Below are 11,005 nucleotides of genomic sequence, written 5' to 3' on the forward strand. Positions count from 1 at the left end.
CGTGTGAACTGTGGGTTTTTTGCCTGGCAGGCAAGGAAAATCACTTAAACAGAACCGCCTGCACTCTTCCCTTCCACTCTTCCGTGGGGAGTGGGGGGGGGGAGGCAAAACATCCTTGAAGAAAGTTGACCCCCCTCAGAAGGGGCTGGAAGATTCGAGGTGCGCGCATGAGTGGGGGGGTCCCCCTCCACCCCAAGGAAGTGCCTCCTTGCACCCGAGAAAGTTCAGAGCCAACCGCTTACCTCGCTTCTACCCTGTGCGCTTTTACGCACCGTTTGCAGCAGCGCCCACCCGGACCGCTCCCCTTTCTCCCCTTGCGCGCTTACTTGCGAGGGACAGGGGGGGCACCCTCCCCGTCCCCAAATGCCCCCAAAACTTTCTCCCCTGGGGCGTGTCCTGTAGGACTTTCCCTTGCTTCCTGCCCCCCAGGGAGCTACGCCAAGCAGGACAAGCGCAGCGACAGGTGTCGCCCATCGCGAAGCATTTACCTGCGCTGGATCCCGGGGCGTCGGAGGATGGTGTCCCCTCTCTTTTCGGGGTTCGGTGTTGCGCAAAGGCGCTTCGAGGATCTTTCCCGGAAAGAGCCAAGGCCCGCCCCCGCCCCTCTTTTTATAGGCTGCCATTGGCCGAGGCGGACGCCTGTTAGCCCCGGGACCCCGCCTCCTAATCGCTGGACAGGGAAGTTTTCTTGCCCGAAGGGGCGGGCGGAGCAGCGCAGCCCTGGAATGGGGAAGCGGGGCGGGATCGGGCTCCGGACTGGCTGCCGCCCCTCCCGCGGTGCTCCTTCTTCCCTCCCCAGCCGCTTTGGCGTTGCTCCGGTTGCAGGAGGGATGGCAGGCGCAGCCAGGAGTTTGCCAGGCCCCGAGGGCAGGGCGGGCAGGCAGGCAGGCAGGGACGTGAAGCGGAAATCGGCGGCCCTCACCCCCTCTTTACCCGAGAGTAAGCCCCATTGAGCTCAAAGGGCCTTACATCTGAATAGGCAAAGCTATTGGTTCGTTGGTGAACCAGCTCCGTGCAAGATTTAGGTTACTAAGCGATTTGCACGCATGGCGTTTAGGGCGTCTGGATTAAAAGACGCAGTGACACGGCACCGTGGGAAAGCGTTGGGGGAGAAACGTCCGTGGTTAAAATATGCATTTAAATATTGCACGGTGAGGAAGGGTGCGGGGCGGAAGCTGCTTGCAAAAGGATAAGAGCTCATCGGTAGGCAGTTGCAAGGGTTCCTCTTCCTTTCCCACCCGCCACCTTCAATAAATTGTTCGGATTCAAGAGGACAAGTTTCCATCCATCTTGGATGGATGAGAAACGTTTTTCTCCCTCTCTCATTATGCAAGAACCGGCAGACATCCTATGAAGCGGAATACCAGCAAAGTCAGGGCATTCACAGTTGAACTAGTTCTAATCTGTTTCAATCTGTGTGGAGGACTCTCTGGTCCTGAATGGGGCAACTGTGCCCCTGAAGGACCAGGTGCGCAGCCTGGGAGTCATTCTGGACTCGCAGCTGTCCATGGAGGTGCAGGTCAATTCTGTGTCCAGGGCAGCTGTTTATCAGCTCCATCTGGTACACAGGATGAGACCCTACCTGCCCGCAGACTGTCTCGCCTGAGTGGTGCATGCTCTGGTTATCTCCTGCTTGGACTACTGCAATGTGCTCTATGTGGGGCTACCTTTGAAGGTGACCCGGAAACTACAACTAATCCAGAATGTGGCAGCTAGACTGGTGACTGGGAGCAGCTGCCAAGACTGTATAACACCGGACTTGAAAGAACTACACTGACTCCCAGTACGTTTCCGAGCACAATTCAAAGTGTTGGTGCTGACCTTTAAAGCCCTAAACCGCCTCGGTTCAGTATACCTGAAGGAGCATCTCCACCCCCATCATTCAGCCCAGACACTTGAGGTCCAGCTCCGAGGGCCTTCTGGCAGTTCCCTCACTGCAAGAAGCCAAGTTACAGGGAACCAGGTAGAGGGCCTTCTCGGTAGTGGCACCCACCCTGTGGAACACCCTCCCACCAGATGTCAAAGAGAACAAAGAGCGGCGGCCGCTCCCAGTCACCAGTCTAGCTGCCGCATTTTGAATTAGTTGTACAGTGGTACCTCGCAAGACGAATGCCTCTCAAGACGAAAAACTCGCAAGACGAAAGAGTTTTTTGTTTTTTGAGTTGCTTCGCGAGACGAATTTCCCTATGGGCTTGCTTCGCAAGACGGAAACGTCTTGCAAGTTTGTTTCCTTTTTCTTAAATCCGTTACAGAAATACAGGGTGCATTGCTTGAAGAGGTGCAGTTGTGACTTGACTTCAGGGAACAACTCATAGCACGCGGTGTGGTAGCCTTTTTTGAGGTTTTTGAAGATTTTTTTGGAAAAATTGAAACCGTGCTTCGCAAGATGAAAAAACTCGCAAGACGAAAGAACTCGCGGAACGAATTAATTTCGTCTTGTGAGGCACCACTGTAGTCCACGGGCAGGGAGGGTCTCAGCCTGTGTACCAGATGCTCTGATAACCTCTAGGTTAGATTACTGCAACACATTATTCATAGGCCTGCTTCTGAAGACGATTCGGAAACTTCAGCTGGTGCAGAATTTGGTGGCTCACTGGGGCAAGACAGTTTGAGCATCTTACGCCTATCCTGGCCCAACTGCACAGGCTACCAGTTAGTTTCCAGGCCCAGTGCAAAGTGCTGGTTTTGACTTACAGTGCCTTAAATGGCTCAAGCCTGTGATACTTCAAGCACCACCTCTCCCCATATGAACTCATCTGGACCCTGCAATCATCTTCTGAGGCCCTTAGTTCGCGTGACCCTCCCCTCTACAAAAGCTCCAGAGCATGGGAACTTGAGAATGGGCCTTTTAAACAGTGGTTCCCTGTTTGTGCAATGCTCTCCCCAGGGAGGTTTGGCTGGTGTCTTTATCATATACCCTTAGGCATCAGGTGAAAAAAGCAGGCTTTGGTCTGATTAACATCCTATACCAGAGCTCTCCAGACTGGCCGTGTGTCGGCTGCCGTGTGTAGGTGTGTCGCACAAACGCTCCGTGTGCTCCTTCCAGGGCTGGAAAGGGTGTGTGTTTTTTAATTATTAATTTTTATAGAATTTTACAAGAAAAGAAAGAGAAAGAGAAACAAAGAACAATACATAACACTGTAAACACATTTATATACATGTTTTCCAAAATGCAAACTAAAAAAAAAAAAAAATAGAGAGAAAAGACAAAAGCAAAAAATACTTTTCATAATCAATAATATTACCAAATTCATGCTTCAAACATTACAATATATAAATCCTATTTAAAATATTATAAAAGTCTTCCACTGCATTCCACTCTTCGTTATCTTACTTGCCTTTACATCTGTTCTTCAATCATTTCCCTTCCTTAGGTTCTTTCATAATCCATCAAATCTTTATGTTCTCTATATTCTTCACAAGGTTAGTCTAAGCACAAACTAGTAAAACTGATTTACTGTGTCGCGAATTGATGCATGTCTACAAAGTGTGTCACCAAGATGAAAAATTTGGAAAGCTCTGTCCTGTACACTTTTAAATGTGTTATGGAAGGGCGGGGTGAAATTATTGGTTTGTTTTCGTTCTTGCTTTTTATGTATTTTGTGATTTTTCAAAAAATATTGCATAAAAATTTAAATAATAATAATAATAATATAAATAATAAAATAATAACAATGACTCCCTCAGGAGGCAGTGATGGCCACTGATTTGGATGACTTTCATAGAGGATTAGACAAATTGATGAAGAGGGAGGCCATCAATGGCTACCACGTTTTCTCTCGCTGTCAGAGACAGTGTGCCTCCGAGTTCCTGGGAATCACAGGTGAGGCAAATGGCGTTGCAGTCAGGGCCTGCTTAATTCTGCTTGAGAGGGTTGGATGAGGCCCGTGATATTAGAGGCGACAGGAGAAATGAGCTTCCCTGATGCTGCACCTCAGAGGAAGAGAAGAAGAAGAGGAGTTTGGATTTGATATCCCGCTTTATCACTACCCTAAGGAGTCTCAAAGCGGCTCACAACCTCCTTTCCCTTCCTCCCCACAACAAACACTCTGTGAGGTGAGTGGGGCTGAGAGACTTCAGAGAAGTCAAGGTCACCCAGCAGCTGCATGTGGAGGAGCGGGGAAGCGAACCCGGTTCACCAGATTACGAGTCCACCGCTCTTAACCACTACACCACATTGGCTCTCATCACATTGGAGGGCAAAGGAGCTGCAGGAGGAGGGCCACCCGCCTGGCTGCAACTGAATATAGACCTGATATCAATCCATCCTGAAGCCATCGCTCTGTGTAGCTTCCTGCATTACGGTTGCTGGGGGGGAATCGGATGTTGAAGCCGGGGTTTGCTGCAGGAAGGAAGTCAGAGAGGAAGACAAGATGCTGCCTTCTAGTGAGCAGGACCCAGTGGTCCTTCTAGCCCCATAATGCCTGCACGGACTGGCAACAGCTCCCCAGGATTTCACAGAGAGAGGCATTCCCCTCCCTGCCTGGAGATTGAACTGGGAATGCATTGTGTGGTTTGTTTGTTTCAAAATTATATCTTTCCTCCAAGGAGCTCAAAGCGACCTACTTATCGTATTTTTCGCTCTATAGGATGCACTTTTTCCCTTCCAAAAATGAAGGGGAAATGTGTGTGTGTCCTATGGAGCGAATGCAGGCTTCAGGCAGCTATCCGCAAGCCTTCAGAGCCCGGCGGATAGCAGCCTGTTCTGGGGGCTGGGGTCGGGGGAAGCTCGGGCTTCCTCCGCCCCCAGCCCCGCAAGCTCCGGGAGCAGCGGCGAGGTTGCACGCAATCCTGCTGCTGCTCCTGGACCGAGCTTCCCCCGCCCCAGCCCCGCAGCTAAAAACAAAGCCGCGTGCAGTCTCTTCCAGCTGGAGAGGTTGTGCGTGGCTAAAGAGGAAGCCAAGATAGCCAGCGGGATGGATCCCACTCACCGTCTTGCCTTCTTTGCTCTTTGGGGCTGGGGGGGGGAAATATTTTCCCCCCCTTTATTTCCCCACCTAAAAACTAGATGCGCCCTATAGTCTGGTGCGCCCTATGGAGCGAAAAATATGGTAGTTCTTCCGCTCCCCATTTTATCCTCACAAGAGCCCTGTGAGGTAGGTTGGATCCTGCTTGTGGGATTCCCAGAGGCCTCTGGATGGCCACTCTGAGAACAAAAGCTGTCCTGGATGAGCCCCCTTTGGCCTGATCCTGCCATTCTTAAGAGCACGTGAGCCTTCGCAGGTACGGGAAACACAGAGACCCAACTTGCTAGGCATAATAGCTTTAGGGACATTTTATGCTATCTCTCCAGTCCATCTGAATCAGGAAGAATCAGTTCAGGTACTGAACTGGTGTCCGCAGGCAGGGATGGGGGCCAATAAACCAAACCGGAATCCTGGCAAGGCAGAGGTCATATGAGTCAGTGGGGCTGAGGTTCAGGAATCGGGGTCTGGCCTATTCTAGGTGAGGTGGCCCTCCCCCCTCCAAAAAAAGCAGGTAAGTGGTTTGGAAGTGCTTTGCAATTCTAAGCTATGTCCGGAGACACAGGTGACTTCAGTGGCAAAGGAGCACTTATGGCCACCTGTGGATGGTTCACCAGCTATAGACATTCCTGGACTGAGAGGGTTTGGCCTCTCACTTGTGGGGTGCCTCAGGGTTCCGTCCTCTCCCCCATGCTTTTTAATATGTATAGGAAGCTGCTGGGAGAGATCATCAGGGGGTTTGGGCTGGGTGTTCACCAGTATGCAGATGACACCCAGCTCTACCTGTCTCTTAAATCAGAACCAGTGAAGGCGGTGAAGGTCCTGTGTGAGTGCCTGGAGGCGGTTGGAGGATGGATGGCGGCTAACAGATTGAGGTTGAATCCTGACAAGACAGAAGTACTGTTTTTGGGGGACAGGGGGCGGGAGGGTGTGGGGGATTCCCTGGTCCTGAATGGGGTAACTGTGCCCCTGAAGGACCAGGTGTGCAGCCTGGGAGTCATTTTGGACTCACAGCTGCCCATGGAGGCACAGGTTAATTCTGTGTCCAGGGCGGCTGTCTACCAGCTCCACCTGGTACGCAGGCTGAGACCCTACCTGCCCACAGACTGTCTTGCCAGAGTGGTGCATGCTCTAGTTATCTCCCACTTAGACTACTGCAATGCGCTCTACATGTGGCTACCTTTGAAGGTGACCCGGGAACTACAGCTCATCCAGAATGCGGCAGCTAGACTGGTGACTGGGAGCGACCGCTGAGACCACATAACACTGGTCCTGAGAGATCTGCCTTGCCTCCCAGTACTTTTCTGAGCACAATTCAAAGTGTTGGTGCTGACCTTTAAAGCCCTAAACGGCCTCGGTCCTGTATACCTGAAGGAGTGTCTCCACCCCCATCGTTCAGCCCGGACACTGAGATCCAGCGCTGAGGGCCTTCTGGCGGTTCCCTCACTGTGAGAAGTAAGGTTACAGGGAACCAGACAGAGGGCCTTCTCGGTAGTGGCGCCCACCGTGTGGAACACCCTCCCTTCAGATGTGAAGGAAATAAGCAGCTATCCTATCTTTAAAAGACATCTGAAGGCAGCCCTAATTAGGGAAGTTTTTACTATTTAATGCTGTACTGTTTTTAACACTTGATTGGGAGCCGCCCAGAGTGGCTGGGGAAACTCAGCCAGATGGGCGGTGTATAAATAATAATAAATTATTATTATTATTATTATTATTATATCAGTGACCCATGCATTAATAACGTTTGGGATAGATTACAGCAGTGCACTCTGCATGGGGCTGCCCTTGAAGATGGTCTGGAAGTGCAGAATGATCAAGGGGATGGAGTGAGTCCCCTATGAAGAATGGTTGCAGCATTTGGGGCTTCTGGGTTTAGTTTAGGGGAAAGGCGGGTGAGAGGTGATATGATATAAGTTCATAGAATTATACATGACATGCAGAAATTGGAAACCGGTCCGCATCGCACACCTGATCTGTCACATGGAGTCTTGCTTCCCCTAACCTCTCCAACTGAACCAAGAGCCAATGATAGGATTATAGTCTGAAAGGGAGCTTAGATCCCATTTGCCCATCAAGGAGATGCTAACTCCAGACAGAAGAGGAGCTCAGAGGGCCCTTGTAAATGGAATTTAGATGTCAAGGAGAGGGTGTCCTTTGCCTGGCGACGGCGCCCGTGATAATTCTGCTTTAGAGGGTTGGCTGAGGCCCGTGATATTAGAGGCGACAGGAGAAATGAGTTTTCCCTGATGTTGGGTCTGGGAAGGATGCAAAGATGCTGAGCGGGGTGGACTGCTCACAGCAGGGGGTGCCTGCTGCACCTCAGAGGAGGAGGGCCACCCCACCCCCCCGGCTGCAACTGAATATAGACCTGACATCAATCCATCCTGAAGCCATCACTCTGTGCAGCTTCCTGCATTACGGTTGCTGGGGGGAAATCGGATGTTGAAGCCGGAGTTTCCTGCAGGAAGGAAGTCGGAGAGGAACGCAAGATGCTGCCTTCTACTGAGCCAGACCCAGTGGTCCTTCTAGTTCCATAATGCATGCACTGACTGGCAGCAGCTCCCCAGGATTTCACAGAGAGAGGCATTCCCCTTCCTGCCTGGAGATTGAACTGGGAATGCATTGTGTTGTTTGTTTCAAAATTATATCTTTCCTCCAAGGAGCTCAAAGTGATCTACTTAGTTCTTCTGCTCCCCATTTTATCCTCACAAGAACCCTGCGAGGTAGGTTGGGCTGAGGTGAGCAGCTGGCCCAAGGTCACCCAGTGAGCTTTATGGTTGAGTAGGGTTTTGAACCCTGGTCTCTCAGGTCCTAGACAAACACTCTTCGCCACAAACCACACCGGCTTAATTTGCAAAGCCTCAACAACAGCACACGAAAGGTCATGCCAAGAACAGACTTACCCGTATTTTTTGCTCTATAAGACTCACTTTTTCCCTCCTAAAAAGTAAGGGGAAATGTGTATGCGTCTTATGGAGTGAATGCAGGCTGCGCAGCTAGCACAGAAGCCAGAACAGCAAGAGGGATTGCTGCTTTCACTGCGCAGCAATCCCTCTTGCTGTTCTGGCTTCTGAGATTCAGAATATTTTTTTTCTTGTTTTCCTCCTCCAAAAACTAGGTGCATCTTGTGGTCTGGTGCGTCTTATAGAGCGAAAAATACGGTAGTTGGTCTACTTAGGGACACGGGTGGCGCTGCGGTCTAAACCACAGAGCCTAGGGCTTGCCGATCAGAAGGTCGTCGGTTCAAATCCCCGCGACGGGGTGAGCTCCCGTTGCTCGGTCCCAGCTTTTGCCAACCTAGCAGTTTGAAAGCACGTCAAAGTGCAAGTAGATAAATAGGTACCACTGTGGTGGGAAGGTAAATGGCGTTTCCGTGCACTGCTCTGGTTCGCCAGAAGCGGCTTAGTCCTGCTGGCCACATGACCCAGAAGCTGTACGCCGGCTCCCTCAGCCAATAAAGTGAGATGAGTGCCACAACTCCAGAGTCGTCCGTGACTGGACCTAATGGTCAGGGGTCCCTTTACCTTTAAGATGCTACTGGACAATTTTTTTCTTCTTCTTATTTTTATATACCATATATACTCGAGTATAAGCCGACTTTTTCAGCACAATTTTTATGCTGAAAAAGCTCCCCTAGGCTTATACTTGAGTGAGGGTCCTTTTGGGCTGCCCCTTCTTCCTCCGCTGCCTTTGCTGCTGTCAGAGGCAGAGGAGGAGGAATGAGCAGCCTGAAAGCAGCCCTTTTGGGCTGCTTATTCTTCCTCTGCCGCCGCCACCAGGTTTGTGGTGTGGTGAACCGGCTTATACTCGAGTCAATAAGTTTCCCTATTTTTTGTGCTAAAATTAGGTGCCTTGGCTTATATTTGGGTGGGCTTATACTCAAGTATAAGTATAAGAAAGTGAGGAGGAATTAAAGAACCTTTTAATGAGGGTGAAAGAGGAGAGCGCAAAATATGGTCTGAAGCTCAACATCAAAAAAAAACTAAGATCATGGCCACTGGTCCCATCAGCTCCTGGCAAATAGAAGGGGAAGAAATGCAGGCAGTGAGAGATTTTACTTTCTTGGGCTCCATGATCATTGCAGATGGTGACAGGAGCCACGGAATTAAAAGACGCCTGCTTCTTGGGAGAAAAGCAATGACAAACCTAGACAGCATCTTAAAAAGCAGAGACATCACCTTGCCAACAAAGGTCCATATAGTAAAAGCTATGGTTTTCCCAGTAGTGATGTATGGAAGTGAGAGCTGGACCATCAAGAAGGCTGATCGCTGAAGAATTGATGCTTTTGAATTATGGTGTTGGAGGAGACTCTTGAGAGCCCCATGGACTGCAAGAAGATCAAACCTCTCCTTTCTTAAGGAAATCAGCCCTGAGTGCTCACTGGAAGGACAGATCCTGAAGCTGAGGCTCCAAGACTTTGGCCACCTCATGAGAAGAGAAGACTCCCTGGAAAAGGCCCTGATGTTGGGAAAGATGGAGGGCACAAGGAGAAGGGGATGACAGAGGACGAGATGGTTGGGCAGTGTTCTCGAAGCTACAAACATGAGTCTGACCCAACTGCGGGAGGCAATGGAAGACAGGAGTGCCTGGCGCAGCGGCGTAGCGTGGGTTGTCAGCACCCGGGGCAAGGCAAGTAATTTGCGCCCCCTAACCCGGGGCAAGGCAAGTAATTTGCGCCCCCTAACCCCTAACCTGCCGCCGCTGCCAGCTTCTTCTTGCTGCTGCCTGGGCTGGTCTGGTGTGGTTCTCTCCCGCGCTCAGCGCTGCGCTGGGCGGCCGCTGCACTGTCCCTCCCCCAGATAGTCCCTCACTCTCTCTCCGCACCGCACGCCTGGCACCCACCCCCTCCACAGTGGGCAGCGACCCAGCGGCTCGGATCGGATTCGCACAGCCAGCACTGCAGTGAGAGAGAGTGAGTGAGCCAGGTAGGGGCAGAGAGCTGCGAGTGCGAGCGCGCCCCCCCGGATGTTGCGCCCGGTGCGGCCGGCCCCCCCTGCACCCCCCACGCTACGCCACTGGCCTGGCGTGCTCTGGTCCAGGGGGTCACGAAGAGTCGGACACGGCTAAATGACTAAACAACAAATACTCGAGAATATATGGTATTTCAACAACAGAGATGTACCTAGGCTCTCTCCATTGCCCCTTTGGCAAGGAGCTGAATGGGAGCTGCACTTCTCAGTACACCACTGGGCAACTGGGGAGGGGACCCTGCTGTTGTGGCCCATGCCAGGAAGCAGATTCCTCCGCTGGGGCACCCAGAGGAACCACCCAGAGCAGGGGAAGAGCAGCTCAGGGAGTGGGCAGCTGGGTGGGCTCCTAGCCACTCCAAACCAGAGTGGGGAGGCACAGAGATTTGTGCCCCCTGGGCCTGCCCTCTTGGCAGGGGCCAATCTTCCCAACCCATAGGCATGCCCCCGCTGAACAACTCAGCCAAACCCTCCTACATCTGGAGTCCACAAACCGGGATGAGCCTCGATCCTCGGTGGAGCTAGAGAGTCTTCTTCTTTGACAATCCCTCGTAGCTGAGTAAGATTGTCTTCCATCAACACGGTTTTAGCAATGAGTCCGCAAGTGACTGTGGAGGCCAATTCTGGATCCACACATTCTTTCACAGTGGGGACACTGGTTTCCGGGCAGGAGGTTCCCCCTCCTTGTTGTTGTTGTTTAGTCGTTTAGTCGTGTCCGACTCTTCGTGACCCCCTGGACCAGAGCACGCCAGGCCCTCCTGTCTTCCACTGCCTCCCACAGTTTGGTCAAACTCATGCTGGTAGCTTCGAGAACACTGTCTCACCATCTCGTCCTCTGTCGTCCCCTTCTCCTTGTGCCCTCCATCTTTCCCAACATCAGGGTCTTTTCCAGGGAGTCTTCTCTTCTCATGAGGTGGCCAAAGTCTTGGAGCCTCAGCTTCACGATCTGTCCTTCCAGTGAGCACTGAGGGCTGGTTTCCTTCAGAATGGAGAGGTTGGATCTTCGTGCAGTCCGTGGCAATCTCAAGAGTCTCCTCCAACACCATAATTCAAAAGCATCAATTCTTCCCT

The 11,005-nt window shown here is 51.6% G+C and overlaps 1 protein-coding gene across 1 annotated transcript in view; it reads right to left on the reverse strand.

Annotated features, from left to right (window-relative positions):
* PYGL (glycogen phosphorylase L) overlaps window positions 1-646 on the reverse strand; it is a 63,499-nt gene extending 62,853 nt beyond the window's left edge. The window contains exon 1 of the mRNA XM_081019344.1: window positions 489-646. The gene's annotated coding sequence lies outside the window, so the exon portion shown is untranslated. The remainder of the gene's footprint in view (window positions 1-488) is intronic.
* Between the last annotated feature and the right edge of the window lie 10,359 nt (window positions 647-11,005).

This window comes from Podarcis pityusensis, assembly GCF_964106645.2.
Source record: "Podarcis pityusensis genome assembly, chromosome: 1".
Taxonomy (NCBI): Eukaryota; Metazoa; Chordata; class Lepidosauria; order Squamata; family Lacertidae; genus Podarcis; species Podarcis pityusensis.